At 43.6% G+C, this 21,230-nt stretch overlaps 1 long non-coding RNA gene across 1 annotated transcript in view; it reads left to right on the top strand.

Moving 5' to 3' along the window:
- Window positions 1-19,054, top strand: part of LOC146185851 (uncharacterized) — a 23,396-nt gene extending 4,342 nt beyond the window's left edge. Inside the window, exons 2-3 of the long non-coding RNA XR_014708293.1 lie at window positions 14,073-14,091; window positions 19,027-19,054. This is a non-coding gene — a long non-coding RNA (uncharacterized LOC146185851). The remainder of the gene's footprint in view (window positions 1-14,072; window positions 14,092-19,026) is intronic.
- The last annotated feature ends 2,176 nt before the right edge of the window (window positions 19,055-21,230 follow it).

Below are 21,230 nucleotides of genomic sequence, written 5' to 3'. Positions count from 1 at the left end.
TGCCCGCGCTCTCCACCCCCAACCAAGGCAGAGTCAAGCTGTGAAACTCTCCTGGCCAGCTACGCTGATGCAGACGAATTCCCGGTGTTCACTCGGATTCAGTTTTGTCACGTTAAATTACACCTCTGTAGAAATCCCCATTTAGTCGTTCCTATCTTACGAGTCTGGTTCTTAGGGCTCGTCCTGAGAAGATTGAAGAAGGTATTTGAATAATAATAATAATAATAATAATAATAATAATAATAATAATAATAATAATAATAATAATAATAATAATAATAATAATAATAATAATAATAATAATAATAATAATAATAATAATAATAATAATAATAATAATAATAATAATAATAATAATGACGTTCACAGGAAAGAAAAGGTGCAGCATCTGTCCCACTTGTTCTGTAGACACCTGACCCGCACCGTAAGGGAGAGAAGGAAGGTGAAAGTGAAAGAGGAAGGAGATAAATTTGCAGTAGTGGAGGGCTACAAAGTAATTATGACCACGTAGGGCAATGCGAATATAAAGTGACCAGGTTTAAAGAACATTTTTATCATCTCGCTGAGAGCTCCTTATTCTGCCCTTGTGCCAGTACAGCAGTGTACTACAGGCAGAGCACGCTTTACAGGCGTATTGGAATATGCCATGAAGGTTGAGACGTGAACCGCCGTCGCCTTTGGTGGATTCTGAAGACGACACCGCCCCATTATTATTTTTTCAGCTAACATTTTTCTCTGCATCGTGTTGACTATGTTCGGGGTCATCCGGCTATGCACGACTTATATAGCTCAGAAAATTGACTCGACAAAGCGATGAGACAAATCATCGAAAGCAGGGGCAAGGATCAAACCCGGCCGTGGCAGCTGCGTTTCGAAGGAGACAAAATGCAAAACTTCCGTGTGCTGTAGGATGTAATCATCATCAGTGTCAGCCCGGCTATACCCGCTGCAGGTGAAAAGCGTCTCTCATATCCTTCTAATTATTCCGGCCCTGTGCTAGCTGGATACAATTGATGCCCACAAACTTCTAATCTGATCCGCCGACCGAACTTTTTACCACTCCTGCCATTGTTGCCTTCCCTTAAATTGCAATGAGCTACTCTTAGCGAATATCGCTTATCCTCCCTTCGAGCCACATACCCTGCCCACATCAACTTTTTCAGGAGTTTCACTCCACGTTTACTAACTAGAGCTCGTTCGCGTAAGTTCGCCGCTGGCATGGCCGAGGCGCCCCATTCCAACCCAGTGGTATAGACCTCATATCAAGGACACCAGCGCCCTTTTAAAGTAATTTTTCTGTCAACTTTTCGTAAGCAAAGAGCATTAGAGACTTTTAGTATAGCGTACACAGACACACGCAAAGAAATAGCGCACGCCAAAAATATCGTGACGCGCAGTGCGCATGCGCTGTACGATACCCGGGACCGCGCTCTTTCGTACGATCGGCCAGCGTACGCCGAAACTTGAGTTTATCGTGTCCAGCCTTCACGTACGATGGGAGATCAGCGTTGACAAGAAGGCGGCGTCCAGGCCGCCCTCTTCAGAGTGAATTCATCTTCGTTACCGCGTATAGGGCGCGCTGCCACCTATAAATGGCACACGGGGTCTTCGCTTTGCCTCGTGTAGCATTCAGCTCAAATATTTAGTGACTAATTCCTTTTGTTTTTTATTTTGAACGGCGCAGCTCAGTCCTTAAGCCTGACAAGTATCGTTGCTTTGTTGGCATGGCAACGCCATGAAGCGGATCGCCTTGGCTTGATTGCTTACTCGTGTGTATTCGTAAAAATGTGCTTGGCAGTACGGGGCTGAAAGGAGGCCGGTACTCACCATGACGGCAATACAAGGTAAAAGTATTCAACATGGGAATACCAACGTTGGGGAGTACAACGAAGCTGCCGCAACACAGAAACTGGCTAAAATCCCGATGTGACTCGGCTAGTTTTGGCTTGGGAGTAAAAAAAAAAGAAGCTTGAATGTGTTTTTTAATTTTTAATCGAGATGGTCGCCATCGTAGTTAGCATTCGCGCTTTCGTACGGGCAACTAAAAGCGTCGATGCAACACACGGAGTTGCGTCCCGTAATTTGCTGGCGTTTATCGTACGAAAGCGTCCATACGCTATACTAAAAGTCTCTATTCACCGCCATAGGAGAGATGCGTGCAATGCTAAAATTCTGAATGGAGTATTGCTGCCGCTTATAGTATATTTCGCACGTCCCGACGGAAGCCAGGGCTACTGAAGTCTCCTCTGCAGTAGGTGAAATTTACCGCACTTATAACCTTGTCTCGACGCATTTAGTTAATCTTTCGCCTCAAAGGGGATGCGGGATAAAGATCGCAATTTTCATTAGAAATACCTACGTGTTTTTATGTTTTGTTGTTTTGGTTTATATAATTACAATACCTTGCAGGTCTCCAGGGAGGCATTATGCAAGGCGGGATGAAATATACATACGTGTAATAGTGCCTGAAAAAGCAGCGAAATCATACCTTCATCCAGGCAGGCGCTTGACATGCCAGCCGTTGCAAGTCTGGAAGGCCTTGTAGATTCCTATCTAGATGATTGTATCCTGAGCTTTTTAAGTGCTTATTTTGTAACTGCAATTTCTCTTTTTTCCTTTTTTTGTCAGGTGCCGTAGCTCGCAGCATGCGTTTTTTACGCCGCATGGTCAATTATTTTAAGATATTTTAATTTTTTGTGGTCATCTTGCTTGTCGAATTTCTCTGCAGTTCTCATGTCCCCTCTCTTCGCATTAGCTCTAATTGCAAACCCCGTACAAAATTTCGTAGAATTGACCTTCTCCAGAATAACTTCATCGTAACCAACGCTCAAATCACACATGAGACCTATATGTATAACTTATCATCATTGCCGTGACAACCACTCACCAACGGCAAATGTCTTTTCAACAAGCAAATTTCCTCGCTAGTCTATTTTCTCATTGCGAAATTACTCAAATTTCTTTCGGATTGCTGATATTGCGACGAATTAGAAATAATCGATCAAAATTCGTTTGTGCAACTCAACTGCCCGATTTGTGCTGTGTACACGGATAGGCTCTTGGAATCTCACAAGTGTTTTTCCGGCATTGCTGTCGACACACACTGGACAGCGCGATTATTAGAATGCTTTGTTTTCGGTATATAATGCCATTTCCGTTCTGTTCACTTCGAAGTAAGTTATTTCTTCCGTGCAGAGCTTGCGCCCACCTTTTAATCTCCAGGGAATATCCGTGACACGAACAAACGACGGACTTCCCAGTAATCATTTCAATAGGCGCCGTTGCCTCCCGTGCAAAGCATGCAGGCCGACATGAAGACGCCTGATTTTAAGAAAACAAAGCAGAACGCTTATAAACTTCGTCTTAAGAGAGCACCCACTAGCGCCTTTAACGCTGTGTCTTCATTCCCCCAATTTTAGTCATCCAGAAGCTGGTACGTATTTGGCAAAGCGTTAAGCATCTATTTGGTTTGATTTTAGGGGAAAGACGTAGCATCACCTCGGCGCACACCCTGCATTTACAGTGAACAGCATAGAATTGGAGGCATACATGTCTGCGGCTTGAATCCCTGTCACAAACTAGACTCAGACTGTACAAGAAGATGGATTCTATATAAGAAGCGAAATTTGATGGCACCATACTGTGCGCTTCACAATTAACGGCTACGTCATAATTTAATATGAAATGACGTGCGTATTTTTCGAATACGTTCTTTTACTTCTAGGTTACGGCGATGGTGACGTCTTTTCGCCTGGACGAGCTGCATACGATATCGTGCAGTAAAAAGGAATGAAACCGATGGGCAGACAGCGCTGCTATAACGTTGGTGGTTGTGAGCAAATCGACAGCTTTGTCGCACATGTTTCGTGGCATTAAATTTCACATCACACAAACGGGTTCTCTAGATAATGCATGCCTTCGAAGCCAAAGCTGTCGTAATGTAGGTATAATTACAGTGCTGCCATGTAGATTGCAAGGTAAGCATGTACCAGCTACGTGTGTGCCGGCCACCCCACGCTTCTGCGCCGCGTTTTGGAGACGAAGCGCCCGGCAAGGAGCAAGAGTCGACTGCAGCGCTGTTAGATGTCGCGACGACCACCGGTGACGCATCTCCGGGCGGAGCTGTGAAACAAGAGTTTGTTGCAGTAACGTTGGGAATTAAATTGAATCTCCTCCCAACATCTCGCGGCACGCTATTCAGACACGCTTTCTCTCGTAACGGTCTCTCGCTCTCTAATAATCCTCTGTCTCTCGCGCGATATTCGTTTACGCGCTCATCTAGTGTTTCTTTTTCTTCGAGAATCTACAGTCAGCTTTCAATCTACGTATTTTTTACCCTTCAAAACTGTCTATCCTGGTCAGAGCTATCGCGAGAAATTCCTTTAATACGGCGGTTTTACTTTCACGTACGTAGAGCGTTCACGTACGTAGAGCGTTCACGTACGTAGAGCGTTCACGTACGTGAACGTGAGATGTCTACGTAGCCGACGCGCATGTCGTTTGAAACCCTTATAGTTACACGTTTGCGACGCACGCCGCATGTAAAGTCACTTTAGCAGCACATCGCTCCTGGAGCCATCTATTAACAAATACAGACACTGTTGCAGCCCCTCTAATAGAAGACGAGTCAAAAGCAAGCCATTGGTCTAGCCTCAGCATAGCCATTCTAATATGAGTACAAGCCAAACCAGTCTTTCGAGTCCATTGCTAAGGCAACGGCAAACGCTACTTCGCCATGCTTAACAGCTGCAAAAAATCACCCTTCCATCTGGAAAACAGAAGCGATTTATCGCTTGAACCTTTATCGGTGGGTGAGAGTGGGAAACTTGAAGGCGAATACATCAGTTTCAAACACAATATCGCGTCGAGGGATTAGCTAAGAAGATATCACTCTGGGCGCTGCCATGTTGTCAACGCTACGAGGACGCCAGCCACGCGACGACCTCAACGTGAAAATCCGAATCTCACGTACATCTGTGAAACTCACTCGGACCTTTCCCGTTCTGCGCATGCGCACTGGTCGCACGTAGGCGCTTCACGTACGTGAAGCTTCCACGTACGTAAAACTAAAACTGTCTCTTGTGTGTGGGCGTGATTTTCACGGACCTCCATTTGAGAAACGCTATTTTGTTTAGCTGAATTCTAAGGTTCCCCTTATTCTATTTACTAGTGCCGTAGAAAATACCCTATACACATTTCCAAATCTTTATCAACGTCATTGCTGCATTGTTAACTGCAACACTTATTATGCTTCTCACAGTTATACATGTTCCCTGTTCGCTCAGCAATTTAACGCATGGCATGGTCATGAATGGTTCATTTTCTATGACAGGTTGTGAAATTGGAAGGCTTGGATGATTCTGTAATAATTATTTAAGTATCGCCGTCCACAGCTGCTACTAAGATTCAGATCAAATCATATGCCGCACTGGTTCTCATCCATCTCAATTCTTCTGGAAAAACGACAACCCTAAACTGAAAGTGGCAGCGAATTTATTTTCAGGCAACGTATTTAAGAGCAGATGTGCCACTAGAGCCATTGCGATGCATAATCTTTGTTTGGTTTCTTGCCACAGCGGACGATACGATTCTAAATTATTTGGACTCTTCCAGGCAAGAAGCATGATATTAGGAAAAAAGAAACATTAAGTGCCACTTCACACGTTAAATTACAGCACGAATTAGCAAGCAGTGTAGAAGAGAGAAGTTTTTTGGTGCGTTACATTTAGCGATGCAACACTTGGTATTGCTGAACAATTCGGTTGGTATACAGAAGTGATAGTAGGCGGATTGGTCAATAAAGTGTTCAGCCCTTGACGCTATTTTCTTATCAGGTAAGTAATGCCAGCATTCTTCGAAGATTCCGGCACTGGGGATGTCATCAGGCACTACGTATAGGACTGGACGCTTTTTCTATCATACATTTTCCCCCATCTCTCCAAAATCTACAACCTCCTTATCCAATCCAACCGCTTTCACCCTTTTCATTCCTTGTAATGCTTTCTTTACTGTGCACGTTGCTGTGGGCATAAAGTTTGAATGGTCGGCGCTACTGGTATTCTCATATCGCCCTGATTGCTTCGGCTACTTCACACATCAGCAAAAGCTCCTAGACTGTTTTGATTATCATATCCATATTGGTGATGACCGTACCCGACTTGTCTCTCAGCGTGCATATTTTATTTTTGCCTATTCCTAATATAGTATCCACTGCTCTCATCCTTCTACCATTCTTTGAATCATGCTCAATTTGCACATGTTGTACCCCCTCATGTGCTACATTATAGCATATTGATTAGCTTTCATAGCTGTGCCATTTCCATCGTTTGCACGAAACAAACCCAGAGGTGTGGCAGAGTAAATTTGCTGCACTGACAGACAGATTGGACGTGGCAGAGCTATCAAAGTTAATCCAAACACTGAGTGTCGCACATAAGGAGATATATCATGGAATAACTGGGTATGATTTAAAGAACGACGCAAGGGCGAGAACAGTCAGCAGTAAATTATAGACAAATATATATATATATATATATATATATATATATATATATATATATATATATATATATATATATATATATATATATATATATATATATATTTGTGTGGTGTGTGTGTGTGTGGGGGGGGGGGGGGGTGATTCGATCAAAGTTTTATTTGAATCTTCATTATAAGCAAGGAATTAAAGAAAATACTAAAATGTATACGTATATTTGGTGACCATATGCTTTTGCTGCCGCTTTGCTCTTTCGGTTGATAATGGCCATAAGTTGCTCTCATAAAAGGATGCGAACCTTGAAACAAAAATTGCATTAATAAGGTTTAAAGACAAATCTCTAGTGTGTTTGCGTTGAGCGCTCGAAACAGCTAGAGCTCGTAGTCGCAAAGACGAGGAACCATAAATAAAAATGGTTGCATTCGTAAGACGTTTCTTAGCAGAGCAGCGATTCAAGCACTATTTGGGTTTGAAAGGAAAATATCGCTATTTTGGAAACACTGGGAGAACAAAGAAAGAAAGACGTCATTAACGGTTGATTGTTCGGGTATGGACGCCAGAAAAGGAGAAGGACTTGAGAATAATCAGAGGAGTATAAAGGGATGGAAATCAGAAAGGCCAGCGCTCTTGTTCCTCGAGACCAAAGCGAAATCAAACAAGTCTGTACTCCCATCCTTAAGGGGTCACTGGCAAACGTTCCATTATCGCACCATGCAAATTAATGCTAATTTTAGAACCCGCGGCGAATTCTCGAATACAGTCATTTCGCTAAGAACTTCCCTTTTCATTAAACTGATGTCTTTTTTTTTTTGTCTTCCGGCATTCCTTCAACCCTTTCCTCTTGTGTGTGACCTTTTGTTTCATCAATATCTGCTGCCCAATTCTTGAAATGACTGTGTGGAAAACGAGGACTCGAAAAAAGTAGCCCATTCAATCTCTTTCGCGAGTTCGTCAGGACCTTGTTCTACAGAGCACCCACGATTACCTTTTTGTGTTTCATTACTTACGCTATCGCGGTTACATATTTGTTTTCCGATGAATGCTGATTCCTGCATGGCAGTTGTTACACTAGGCGGATTTACCTGACGTGCTCGTTGTGGTATATTTCCTGCTACTACTGGCCACGGCTGGCTTGTTCTGAAAACTTCACTGCTACTGCTTCGATAAGGCATGAAGTGTAAACGAAGCATTAGCCAAAGCTAAGTTTTATTTGGCTCACTCAAAAGACGGGTCTGGTGTGTTTCATGCCTCTATTTTCACTTTGGGTCGGTATCTTCTTCATACGTTTGAAATAACCGACAATTTTATAATAATTGATAAAATCGCGCCATGGAGGCCCCTTGACACAGATGGTCACCACCATAAATCATATTAAAACTGATTCAAAAAAGTAAATTTTAACTAATCGGCAAAGTCAATGATAATTTTGATTTCTGTTGCCGAATAATTGTTTCTTCTTTTTCCACTGCTATCGCCCGCTGGAAAGTTAATTCTCAACTGAGATAAGGGTGAAGTAAAATGCACATCTATATAGCAGGAAGGTTATTGGCTAAAACAATGATTTAAAATTTAGCCTTCAGCACCAGTCCAAAATGGCCTGTGAGAATCAACGCGAGAAGAACAATATCGAGAAGCAAAAAACAAGAGCACACTGGCGACTGGCGTACGACTGAGGAATATTACCTCAGCTTTATTGCGAAAGTAATACTACTCTAGGTCTCGAGCCTTCAGAATAGTGCGGCGGTAGCCACGTACGTCTTAACCACGTGACGATGTGGCGTCACACCCCACATGACACTGGGGTGTGGGCTGGCAGGAGCTGCCAACTTGGGGCTCTCGTTTCACATGGGATGGTTATGTCAGAATCAGCTTGATAGGACCCTGACATTCACGTTACCCCTATAAGGCATGTTTATACGGCTTGGTTAAAGCGGGGCTTCATATGTGGACTGAGGAAGAAGAAAAAGGGAAGAAGAATGCTCGGTCACTTGCAGCTAATTCTTTCGCTCAATATTTGGTTCAGCAGCGTTTAACCCTTGTAATTTTTTTCAATAACTCGCGCATTCCACGTGCATTTTTAGGCGATGTTATTAATAAACTAATTACGACCTTCATTTCACCGCTGCTACTGACAATGCTACTTCAAACAATTTCAACACTGGAACAACATTCGTTCGTCATTCAATCAAATTTTATTCAACTCACCACTACCGATGGACCCCTTCTTTTTTTTATTTTGCTAACTTACAATAAGGCATAATATAGAAAGGCATGTAACTCGTTTTCTGTCAGAAACCGGAGAAGGCTTTTGCTTTTAGTGTTGTCTCTTTTCCACTTGAACAAATCTTCGTCCCTCGTCGCCGACAGTCCCATTTCCTGGAGAATCCGTGTTCTTGGCGCCCTCGTCACTGCACAAGTCCACAGCAGGTGGCGAACATCCACCTCTGAAGCCGATGTTGAACATTTCGGGCAGGTGGTCAGTCCTATGTCTTGGGAGTCCCATCGACACTTGACTGACGGGGTAAAGGCTGCCCCAGCCCTTATCCTTCTATGGGATACCTCCTCCAGTCTACTTAAGTTATTAGGGAGGCGGTAAGTATACGGCGGCATGAGGGCACGTGCGCTTTTCCAGAAAGAGGATGCTAGGATGATGACAACGGAGCGGGCCTCAAATGTATCTTAGGAGGAGGGGGGGGGGGGTGCATTAGTGTTTGGAACTTGGTGTGTGAGCTTGTCAACTTTTCTCTGTTCAGCGTTCTCAGCATTATCTTGTGTTGGAGGTGTATCTTTGTTTCCTTAATAAGTGCAAGGATCTCCTGGGTTACACGTAGTGTCTTTGTTGCTCTTTTCAGTTGTTTTATGGCGGCTAAGCAGTCTGCATTGATGTGGGCTTCTGTTAGACTCTATTTTATTTAGAGCCTGCATTGAATCGCGAATTTCATAATGTTCCATCACAAGCGTGCCCGGATGTTCTGTATCGTATTTATTTTGCACGCTTAGCTCTTGGTGAGTCGGGCTGGTAGCTACTGTTCTGCCGCCATTTTTTGTATAATCGACGCGTCTGTATATGCAATACAGGTTCTTGGGAGTACATCAACCAGAGAGCGAGACATTGGCTTATCGTTACGAAGTAGCTTAGTCATTTTGTTCGTCGTAATGGTCGTGAACTCCCATGAAGGGGGGTCAGCCATTGTCGGTGTTTACCTTGTCACCGCATTGGTCAAGGATACAATGGGTACAAGATCTTTTCTTTTCATATTTCTTGTTGCCTCTCATTGTTCATGGATGGCCGCTTCTTCACTGTCCTCTTCATTGTCCGCACTATTTTGTGGATGGCCGCTTCTTCACTGTCCTCTTCATTGTCCGCACTATTCTTGTTACCTAACGTAAACACAGCGGGATGATCAACCAAGTGGCTTCGCTACAGCGTTCTGAAGGGTTTCGGGGTGCAAAGGTCAACGGCGCGAATCAATTACGCGTACTGAACTCAGCTATTAAATCGGCCAAGAAATAGAGCTTTTACACCTCTTTTTTTCTTCCCTTAAAACTTTTAAATGCCTTGTTTTATTTTGATTTAATTTACAGGAAAGGAAAGGCGCCGATCTGTCACAATGCTCGGTGGACACCTTATCCGCGTCATAAGTCATGGGAGGAAGGTGGGGGTGAAAGCGGAAAAAGAGAAATAGGAGCAGTACAGAGGAGGGCTGGAGGCGAAACCGAGGACATCCGTGTACTGTGTGATGTCAGTGCACGTTAAATCTCGCCAAGTGGTATAAATTGCTCCCTAGCACGCCTGCCCCCCTTAAGATTCCCTTTCCCCTCAAATCTACTAAAACAAAAACTATACAAGAAATATTCGCCATGCAAAAAGACGATATTAAGCGCTTTTAGTCCTAAGGCAAAGCGTCAGCGTCTACTTGAGGTTTATTTAGAATACCTCGGAGGGCCGCCAAGAATGAAAGATGGGTGTTAAATATGTATAAATAGTCCTAAATATGAAAGCAAGCCCCGTGTACCTAGAGCTTACATATTACTGACACACGACATTGCAGTGCAGAGGTCGCAAAGCATGAGTGCAAAGGGGCGACTGGTACGAACGTAAGGAAAATATTTTTTGTGGCAGCATTCATACGTGCACGATATGAGTAGAGTTTATTTTACGCATGCTTGCACACGTATGATCTTCAAACTAGGATGTCAAAACATACCACTTTTTTTTTTTTTTTTTTGCGAAAGCAGCCTGTCAAATGCGCCGCGCAAGTAGCTTCTGCGCTTTCACTGTAAAGCAGTCTTTTCCTCTTTTGGGTTTTTCGCCGTGAAAACACTGTCAGAAATCTGCAGGTGCTTTTTCCACACAAGCGTGGCTTGACCGACATCTATTGAAAATTGTTTGCAGATAGCTCGGGGTGGACAGCTTCATCGACAGATGTTAACTAACATTCAGAAGAGCAGCTTCATGTGACGGCATGCTCAATAAATAATAGATGAACGACAAAAACAGCGTTATCGCCAGATGCGACGATAAGCTTAATTCCAACATATATTAGGAAACTTGCTGCCGTAGCCCGCCTGCCTTTTTCCTTTGTGAGAACTAGACAGACGAGTGGCAGAGCTTCCAAAAGTTCATAATCGAGTCAATTTAACCTTAGTCTTAATCAACTAATACAAAATTGGAGCAATGAACTGAAAATATTTTTGTTGTCAGTTTTTTTTTTCTTGGCAAACGTTTAGTTAAAAGGGAAAAGTTGTTTTGACGGGCCGTCCATCTTGCTAAGCCGCCGACTTGTGTATTGCCAGGCAAGCGGAAGTTTACACATGTGGTGCGCCTCTTCGCCCCTTTCTTTTGTTTCGTGCAGTGGACAACCAAAGCAAAATCAAGAACCACGTCGCTTTGCGCTCAACATGCATTTTTGCGACCCTTATTTTGCGCCTAAACTTCATTGTTTGGGGCTAGACGCTCAAAATAACCAATCAGACGCAATAAGGGGTGACACGGGGTGACACGGGGAAAAAGAGAACTAGGTTAATTTCACATAAAGAACGCACCACTTCCACGTCATCCCCTTATATGCGCTTTATTTTTCGCACCAGCACCTTTCGGTGACTGACTTGTGGAGCCAGCGTAGCCTGCGTCAATGACCATTGCTGTAACAAAACACGCCGCGTGGCCTGCGACGTGGCGCCCAAGCTGTCCGAACTCACCATGGACGAATATTGCTGGCGTCTGTTCATGTTATCGCAGTTTGGAAAACAACGAATACTCAAAGTCAAAAGAACTTCGATGATGGATGGGAATGCATTATACGGTAATAGTTAGAGCCCTAGCTACCATTCCTCAACAGATCAGTTAGAAGCTAGTCACTTTATTTACTGTCGAGTATAAGCCGGCGTTTTGCTTCTAGTCGCAGCATCCATTCTATAGGTTCGACCTTTCGCTTATGTTAGTCTTATTTTAGTTGACGCAATTAATCGTCCACGAGTTAGAAGGGGTTGTTGATAGAGTATTGGGCGGCTTTTTCATTATTTCACAGAGGAAGAGCACGAAACGACGGGGTGAAAATTCTTGAATACACCACCCTGCAAGTAAGATAGCACGTACGTTTTGGGGGTGAACAGCGAGGGGATGTTATTGTCACCGGTTGAACCCATTTTTTCAAGCGTATAGTTCATGCTATTGTCAAAGGCCGCCTGAAGCAATCAGCCGCCCAATTCTGGAGCATCCGATCGTCCTATTTTTTAGACGCGGTGCGGGATAACCTCCTGTTTGATATATGCACAGTGAATATGCGCTATGTGATAGCTCGTAATGAGAATGGATAAATTTGAGTCTTCGGTACGGTGAATTATACTTCCCATTCTGTTTTGTATTTTTGTTGGATATTCATAGGGTGTTGTTGTGGTCCCTCCCTCAATAATGAAATATATTGCCAACATGATCGTTTAGGAAAAAACAAAGCAGTATAGCCAATGGCTCAGGCAGGCAGAGTGAGCTTACGATGGCTCCTACAAACGAAATGCGAGTGGCGGGAGATTTTTTTAACAGATTGTTTACGCAACGCGGTTTTTAAGGCGAAAGCCTTTAATGGCTCATACTATCAGCGCTCGTTTGTCCAGTCACACTACAGCTGTCAATCAAATGACGTCATTAACCGAAACCGAAACTAAGTAATGGGAAAAAAATATTCGCAGTGGCCTAGCTCGGCTACGCTACGTAGCGATAGCTGCTTTCCTTTGGTTTCGGCATGTTGTCTAGCGTATGGATGATTTTATATCAATTAGCAGTGAAGAGACATAGGTGGTGGTCAAACGACAGCGGATATTGCGTCCCACACGATGCTTTGACACGTGAATTTCAGCTTCTGGGTCGTTTCTGCGGTTTTCTTTTTTCAGCCATTGCTGACTGTTGTGTTATTTTAGCCTGTATTTCCTACCTAATAGCGCTAATATTGCTAGAAATACGGTGTTGTGCGTTGTCCCAAACAGCGGCAATTCTATTTCAATGGGATAAGGATATTCAAACGCGTCGAATAATGAGCGAAAGAAACAGCAGGCCGGCCGTTGCGATCCGCTTGCAGACCGTCGACGACTAGCTCCACGGGCAACTATAGGTTTTTTTTTTTTTTTTTTTTTTGAACGCTTTGATAGCGGTAAGTGCTTTACAGTATTGCGAAGGTCTGCAAATTTTATACAGTAGGTTTTCTCTTGTTCAGTACAGTACAAAAATGTCGCCCGCGGTCAACATCGGCTGTGCGCTGGAGCAGCAGTAACGCATAGCCGATGTTGACCAGTGGCAGCAGCGCGCGCAAATATACAGTTTTGCAAAGATACATGTGTACTCGGCCTACAACAGTACAGCGTGATAAGGCGTTATAAGAAGAGAAAGAATTTTTTGTCGGGCATTTTTGCTAAATGCGAGCACCTCGAATCACGGCACGTGCGACAATGTTCTCAGCTGCACCCCATGGAAGGCTTTGTTGCGTGACCGCAAGCCGCGGTGTCAACGAATGTGTTCTATGAGCACTTTTAAGATTAGTACATTGTTATGTAATAGCTTATTTTATAGTTTAATGCCTTAATGCCCAGTAATAAAAGATATTGCACCAGCAAATCAATTAGCTTCAACCTGCTTCAAGTGCGGAGAAATTTCTGTTTGTACGGACACGAATATAGTGCAGTTAGGTTTATTCATTTTCAGTGTATGAAGAGAGTGGGTTACAGATGAGGTGGTCACGTTAGGAAGCAATAAGAACTATTTACCGGCATCTTTTAATGTTCGGAGTTAAACTCGAAAGTTTCACATAGGATACCACCAGTTAAAAAAAAAAAACAGCGCTTTTTTATTATTTTGTACACCACACAGGAGAGCTAACAGCTGAGATAAACGGTATAAAACCAAATTGTTGCTGTGTAGCAAAGCAGTTTACTGACTGCGATTGCAGCCACGGAGCCGAAAATGCGCACGAAAAGTGATTATCTACAGCTAGGTTAAAGCTTACTAATGAATAATTGCTGCAATCATTGTTTTCACGGTATTGCATACATTATGTTTATGTGTCATTGTTTCTTGTTTCAGAGATATTCTGCAGTCCCTGGTAAGTCAGAACCACAAGAATATGTTTACTGTATTATATATTATACACACATGTAGCGGCTTTACGATAAAAGTACCAACTAACAAACCTTTAGCTTTTAGCCAGTGATTGGAGCGTATACGCTAAACACCAGCGCAAACAGACGACATTGGCTGGAACGGTCGCACTTACAACGCCGTTTCGCTCTTTTTCCAGGTAGACAACGCTGAACGTGAAATCAATAAGGTACGAAGCTCAAGCTGACACTTTTTATACGAAGCCTGGGCTGTTACTTCTAACGATGAACCGGTACAATAGAGGGAAAAATCCGTGTCTCCTGCGCTCCGGTACCAAACGACCGCATCGCAGTGAACAGAAGCACTATTGCAACTCGTGTATTCTCACCCCAGCTGTAAGCGGATCTAGGCGAAGGAAGCTTCTGCGGACAGCTATAGCCTTTCGCATTGCAAAATTTACTTGAGACGCTTGTTTATTCGTTGGATATGAAAATATATCGGGATCTTGTTCTCACGGATGCATTAAGAGCGGTAGCGACCCTACCACGTATCGCCCGCTGAGCGCGGCGTCATCCGTGAGAATGCCGGAGATGTACTTCAACAGGAAATCTACAACGATCTCAAATTCCTTGTGCCTCACGCGCTGTCCTGGTGACGAAAAAATATTGAACGATCCGCTGTTGTGTGAACTGCCGCCATCTGAGTAAAATAGCCCACAAGGATGTTTATCCACTACCTGAATTGACGTCGCGCTAGAGTGTTTGCAAGGAGCGGAGTTCTTTTCATCGCTAGATTTACGCTTCAGATATTGGCCAGTGCTGAAGGCTCAAAGCAACCTTCACAGCCCAAAGCAACCTTCATACCCACGGCGGCTTGTATGAATTCAACGTGATGCCGTTCGGCCTGTGCAATGCACCAGCCACCTTCGAGTGAATGATAAATAATATTCTCAGTGGGCTCGAATGGGAAACGTGTCTTTGTTATCTTGATAGCATTGTATGTTTCTGAAAAAAATTCCTTTCCCACCTCCTGCGCCTTAGCACGTACTCACGTGCTTTGCTGAAGCGAGCCTACAAGTCAACTTGAAAAAAAAAAAAGAAAGGTTACTTTGCCGCTGCCAAGCTAGCGATACTTGTCCATGTCATCTACAAGTATGGCATTCTACCGTACCCTACCAAACGTCGCGCAGTCGTAGACTTCCCCAAGCCGACCACCTGGAAAAAGCGTTGCAGTTTTACCGGTCGTGCTCCTATTTCCACCTTTGAATTCATAACTTTGCCAGTAGCATCGCCCCTTTAACGCAGCTTCTCGCCCGTAGCCCGAGCCTTCCCTCTTGGTTACCAGCCTGTGGTGCTGCGTTCAATACATTACGCTGCCTACTGGTCTCTCCCCCTATACTCCGCCATTTGGCCCTGCCTGCCCGACCGAAATACACTCTGATGTAAGCGGCATGGGTCTGAGCGCTGTTCTGTCCCAACGGAAATCTCGATATTCAGAGTATGTCATCGCGCACGCTAGTCGCACCCTCACCAAAACGAAATCCAACAATTGTGTCACCGAGAGAGTGTTTGGCCATCATCTGAGCCATTGCCAAGTTTCGTTCTTATAATTACGGTTGCCCAATCTACGTCGTACAGACCACTACACACTTTGTTGGCTGTCCTCCCTTAAAGATCCCTCTGTTCGCCTCGCCCGCTGGCTTTACGTCTTGAGGAGTATGACATCTACGTCATATATCGATCAGGACGCAAGCACACCGACGCTCATGCCCTTTACTGTTCACCGCTTCCAAACGGCTTTGTCTGCGCCTATGATATGTCGCCGTTTAACATTACCAACATCCTATCTGAACAGCTGAAGAATCCGTGGATTCGCTCACTCTTAATATTCATGCCTGCGCCTGCAGCAACTTCATTGTTCCGAGCACTTCGTTGTCAAGTCCACGATTTCTCCATTCGTGGTGGACTTCTATACCACCACAATTAACATTCTGAGGGGCAAAAGTGGCATCCAAAATTTGCAAAAATGTTGTTTTTATCAAGCTAAAAAGTAAAATCTAATCCCTTGGCGCGTTTGTGAAGTTAATAAGGAGACTAACGTTTGAACTTGCTAAGGACAATATTTGTCAATTTTTGGACCTTCAAATAACTCTTAATGACGATAGCTTTTGCTAGAAGTATCAACCCCGTTCACTTGAAGGGCTAGTTCCTTATAATTCAAAGCACTAAAAAACAGTAAAAAAACAGTAGCTTTCATGTGCCTCGAGTCAGCGCTCAGGATATCCTGCTGTCATCAAGCTCAAGACATCTTTGAGATGAGATCATGAAGCTATAACGAGCAGGCTTTCCGTCGCTCATGGTTAGCATTGTTGCGGAAACTTTGCTAAACAAGTTCAAACTAGAAGAAAAAAGGAATGACAAAATGGTGGCTGAACCTACTCATAAAGTAAAACCAGTGATTACCCCATATCAGCATAAAGTGGCGCATAATCTCAAGCCTGTGGCTAAAAAGTACAATGTGCTTCTGATTTTTTCTGCCCCTCGAAATCTTTCTTCCCTGTGTCGATTGGTGTAAAGCGACAATGACTAAATTGTTGATTACTCTATTATTCTACGGAATCGGTTTGTGAAGTGCGAAAAGGAAGTAGTGTATAGTATTCCTTTGAAATGTAGGAAATGTTAGATTGGACAATCAGGCCGGTGTATAATGAGCGGCTACAGGAGCATAGTTTGTCCTTGCGGATAGGTACTGAGTCTCACCTACTGGTGCACATTAACGATTTTGGGAAAGAAAAATTGCTTAAGTGCGATACTTGTCTCCAAGGAACCAATGTTTTGTGTAGAAGCTCTGACATGCTTGCGCGAGAGCTGGTTGAGGCTTATCGAATCAAGAAGTATGGGAGTGATTGTATCACTCTGCCATCCATGGCAATTTATAATAAAGAGATTGCATTTCTTGACATGTCACGACGTCAGTTACCTGTGCCTTTCTGATATGAAGTTTTGCCCGTACACGCGCTATTGACTTGATCTTAAGCTCATCTTTTGGTATTTAAACCGTTCCCGTTGTTCTGAATAAATCAGTTAGAAGTTAGCGCCTTGTCCTGTCTTTCTTGTCTGTTGTGTCGTCTTTGTTGCGCTTATACAAGTTTGCGAACATGAACCAACTAGTCCTGCAACGCATATTACTATAATTAAACTGCCGCTGTAATAGAAGACATGCTTTGTTATACCTTGCATAAATTTCTTTTCAGTTATTTTCTGACCTGTTCTTGAACAGAAGCTGCTAAGCTTTGAAAGAAATATATTAATGTGTCAGTGAGCGCTGTCTCTCATCTGCCTGTGTTCCTCCCGTGATTACCAGCCTTCTTCTTACCCCCCGTGGACCATAAGCTGATCTACTCCCTGAATATTCTTGCTACAGCAAGTGCCATTTCATCGCGTCCGCTTCCAGAAGTCTTCGCTTTCATGTAGCAGTGGCCCGTGCCTCTCTCCTGCTGTATACTGAAATATCCATACATGAAATTCCCGGTGGTTACAAATACAGACTGCCTCTCTAGGGTTTTGTAGCCACGAGAACAAATTACGCAAGAACATGCCGCAGACACAGATCCTTGACTCATTTCAAACAACCTTTTAGTTATGCAAGTCAGGATTTCTCGCTGTCTTTCGACAAAGCGTACAACTGGCTCCGATTAAGTGACGCTTCGTTATCTACAAACAATGGATAAATGATTTCAGGGAATACGAAACGAGGCCGGATCAATAGAAAACATGCCGTGTCGTATAAATCGGCTGAACGAAATGGTTCATATGGTGCAACTGACAGCGTTATGTAAGCAACCAAAGAGCGTTTGCCGAAGAGGAATTCTCACGAGCAGTCTCGCATCATGGGCATCGCACAAAGTAATTTGGCCACCGGCCGTAGTCAGTAGAGCTTGACCACTTATCCCCTGCAGTCCACAAGCTCGCACAATGAATCCTGATCTCGTTCATGCGGAGGCAGTCATGGTTGCTCCATTGTCCCTTTGTTCAAAGCCAGAGTGCCGTGGGCATAGTTTCAAAAGCATTTACGTGGATAATTACAGGATGGCGTCCAGTTATGCGCGCTAGATAGATTAACTGCCGACTGCATTAGCACTATAAAATGAATCCATCTCACAAGAGGCCAGCGACAATACCTTGTTAAAGTAAAGGCCCTCAAGAATCTATTTGAATGGAGAACGTCACGTTTTCCCAATCATAACCGGCACTTTATTCAGTTCACTTAAAATCTTGGCTGCTTTCGCACCGTAACGTGAATCAATAGACCATTTACAGAGAGCAGTTTGGTTTGCACACAATTTGCGCCATTATTACTGCCGCCATATGCCGCCATTTCAAGTTTCTTATCGGCGAAACACTATTGCACGGCTTGTTATGTATGTCAAGAGCGTGTTAAACCGGTAGCTGCTAATGTGAGTATCCGACAATATTGCTGTCCTTTTCTCATGATGTGACTGCCAGCAACAATATGTAGTGCCGCCGCGCTATGCACAGTCCAAAGAAAGAGCCGAAAACAAAAACGATGCCTTCTTCGTCGCCTTGCAGGGGCTCGGGATCAAGAACGCACTGTTTAACTTTGTATGTAATCAATCATGGCGGACATTGAATTATGAACTACTTTCGCCATGTTGATTACCAATGTAACTACAACAGCTGTTTTTGCCCTTAAAGCAATTCATAGTAATTTCAGGAAAAAGTTTACTTTGGCCGGATCGGTGAAACATTAGAGGGAGCTCCTGAAGTGCAGGAATTTCTGGGGCTCTCACTCATTTTTCTTAAGTTGTTTTTTGTATTTAATAACGTGAGTGTTTCTGTGAACCAATTACGTTTGCAAGTTCTCATTGGCGGTACAGATTGTGGAAATGTCATACATTTTACCAAACTTCTCTTTTAAGGCCTCGCTACATCTATGAGATCGACTGAGTGGATAATCACGCTAGCAACAGGAATATAATGTGCCCCTGTTGCTCCACCATTGTCGAACTGTTCTAAACCAATTTGCTCTTCCTAGTACCCTGAAAGCTATACAAAGTAAAATTATGGGGTGCAAGTGCGGCGTAAGGGTTTGTTCGCCACGTTTTCAAGGTGTTGTTTGCCTCGAATGGCTGCAGGGGCGCTGGAGCTGACTTTTCCTTCTTTGCTATTGGGTGTAGAGATGTAGAGAAAACCTGTTTTCATGTTCCTAGCCTTCCTCTCTGACACACTTCCGACATCACAGTTCATAGAGTAATCGTTCTGCATAGCACATAACACAAATCATAACTGTCTGAACTCTAGATATACCGCTATTTACATACTTCATATGATTTCTTCGGGTAAAGGGGCGGGTGTAGCTCAACAGATAATATACCTTATCAAAGAATTGCAGAACTACATTTTAGGCACGCAATTCTGTCTGTTTAATGTGAGTACCTGAGCACTTAGGCTACTATTCGAATACCTTGCGTTTTAGTATACTGGCTATGATGCTAACGAAAGCTAGAATAATCTGCTGGCTGTAAAATGGGCAATCACGTGCGCCCGCGCATGTTCAGTTGTAGATTTAATCCAGAGCTAAGCACCTCAAACATTCCATCTATATTTCTCCTAGTAGCTAAAATAGAGTGCATTAGAAAGGAAGCTCTCAAACTTCGATGTGCTCATAATTTACGCAGCTTGAAAATTAGTAACAATTGCTCAACCAGAGACATCAGATGAAAGAATTTAAAAAAAAAAAAGGACAAACCCAAGCTTACGGCTGGCTCCGCGTTTACCTGCAGATTCAAACCGACCCTAGTAGTAGAAGATAAGGAGATGAGTAAATTAAGAGCCTCAAGCAAGCTTTCAATGCCACACATATGCCTTCCTGCCGACCGTGAAAGTTCGAAGAACGCTTTAACACATGACAGGAGCGCCCCGGAAGCCGATGGAATAGCGGGTTCTCTATGTTCATGACAGGAGCGCCCCGGAAGCCGATGGAATAGCGGGTTCTCTATGTTCATGAGCAAAATGCCTATGAACTATTAGAGCTACAAATTACTTTCTTCTTTTATGGCGCTGTGCAAAATGTCGCAAAAGGCATTTATAACCTCCTTTCAAATTTTGTTTGCAGTTTTAACGAGGTTGCTGATGGTAACTCAGGTTCTAACGACGACAAAGGTGCCGTAATTAGAACCTGTGTCAGAACCGTAGTTAGACGCCTGATGGGTGCCAAATACAGGAGTCTTTCATCAAGCCTTGAGTGGCTTTTCTGCATCTTTCAAGAGCATTCATTTGTACGCAGATTCGCGACGTAGATATTACAGTATACGTCTCAGCTTAACAAATCGAACGTTCATTCAATTGCGCCACTGCAGTGAGTTACTAGGCTAAGATAGACATATTTCTTTCCACCAGAATACGTTACACTTGATTACTTCGTACAACGCTGTGATCCACGATCTGTTCAGTTTCGTTAGCGAATAAAAATATAAATGTCTTCAGCAACACAGAGAGTGTCGAGCCCATAAAAATTTTCCAAAACCTTACGAAATTTAGGAAATGTTTATGAGCTAGCTGGCACTAGAATGCTTGTTTGTCCGACTTTAGGCACCATATTACCCCGTTGGGGTTGCTCTACTACTGGGCCCAAGGACGCTGGATCGAATGCCGGCCTCGGTGGCTGCTTTTCGCTGGAGGCGAAAAGCTGGGCACCCGTGTGCTGTGCAATGTCAATGCACGTTAGAGAGATCAGCCCTCTCCTACGGCGTCTTCCATAGCCTGAGTCACTTTGGGAGCTCGAATATCTCTTCCTGTTCACAGTGAGCGCTGAGAGATAGAAGTTACGAATTATCGTCTTTTACGAGATACAGCCTAGTGAACAAAATAAGCATTGATTATTTTTATGATTCCTTCAAATATGTGATCCACACTGGCCAACGTCACCATCAGGTCTGTAAATTTGCATTTGTAAACCGCAACGGACACTGAATATTACCAGCAGCTATAAAAAGGCGAAATAAGAAAGTTTGGCAATGTACCTTACGGCTGGCAATGCTTTGCTCTGGAACACGATTGAATGCTCGACCAGATAATGATTTGCACTTGATTTTTATTGCAAGTGCTGAATCAAATTAAAACG

Source organism: Amblyomma maculatum, chromosome 6, assembly GCF_055883805.1.
Source record: "Amblyomma maculatum isolate TAMU_Amacu chromosome 6, ASM5588380v1, whole genome shotgun sequence".
NCBI lineage: Eukaryota > Metazoa > Arthropoda > Arachnida > Ixodida > Ixodidae > Amblyomma > Amblyomma maculatum.
Note: the sequence above shows the minus strand (reverse complement) of the source record. Positions and strands in the feature narration are given on the sequence as shown.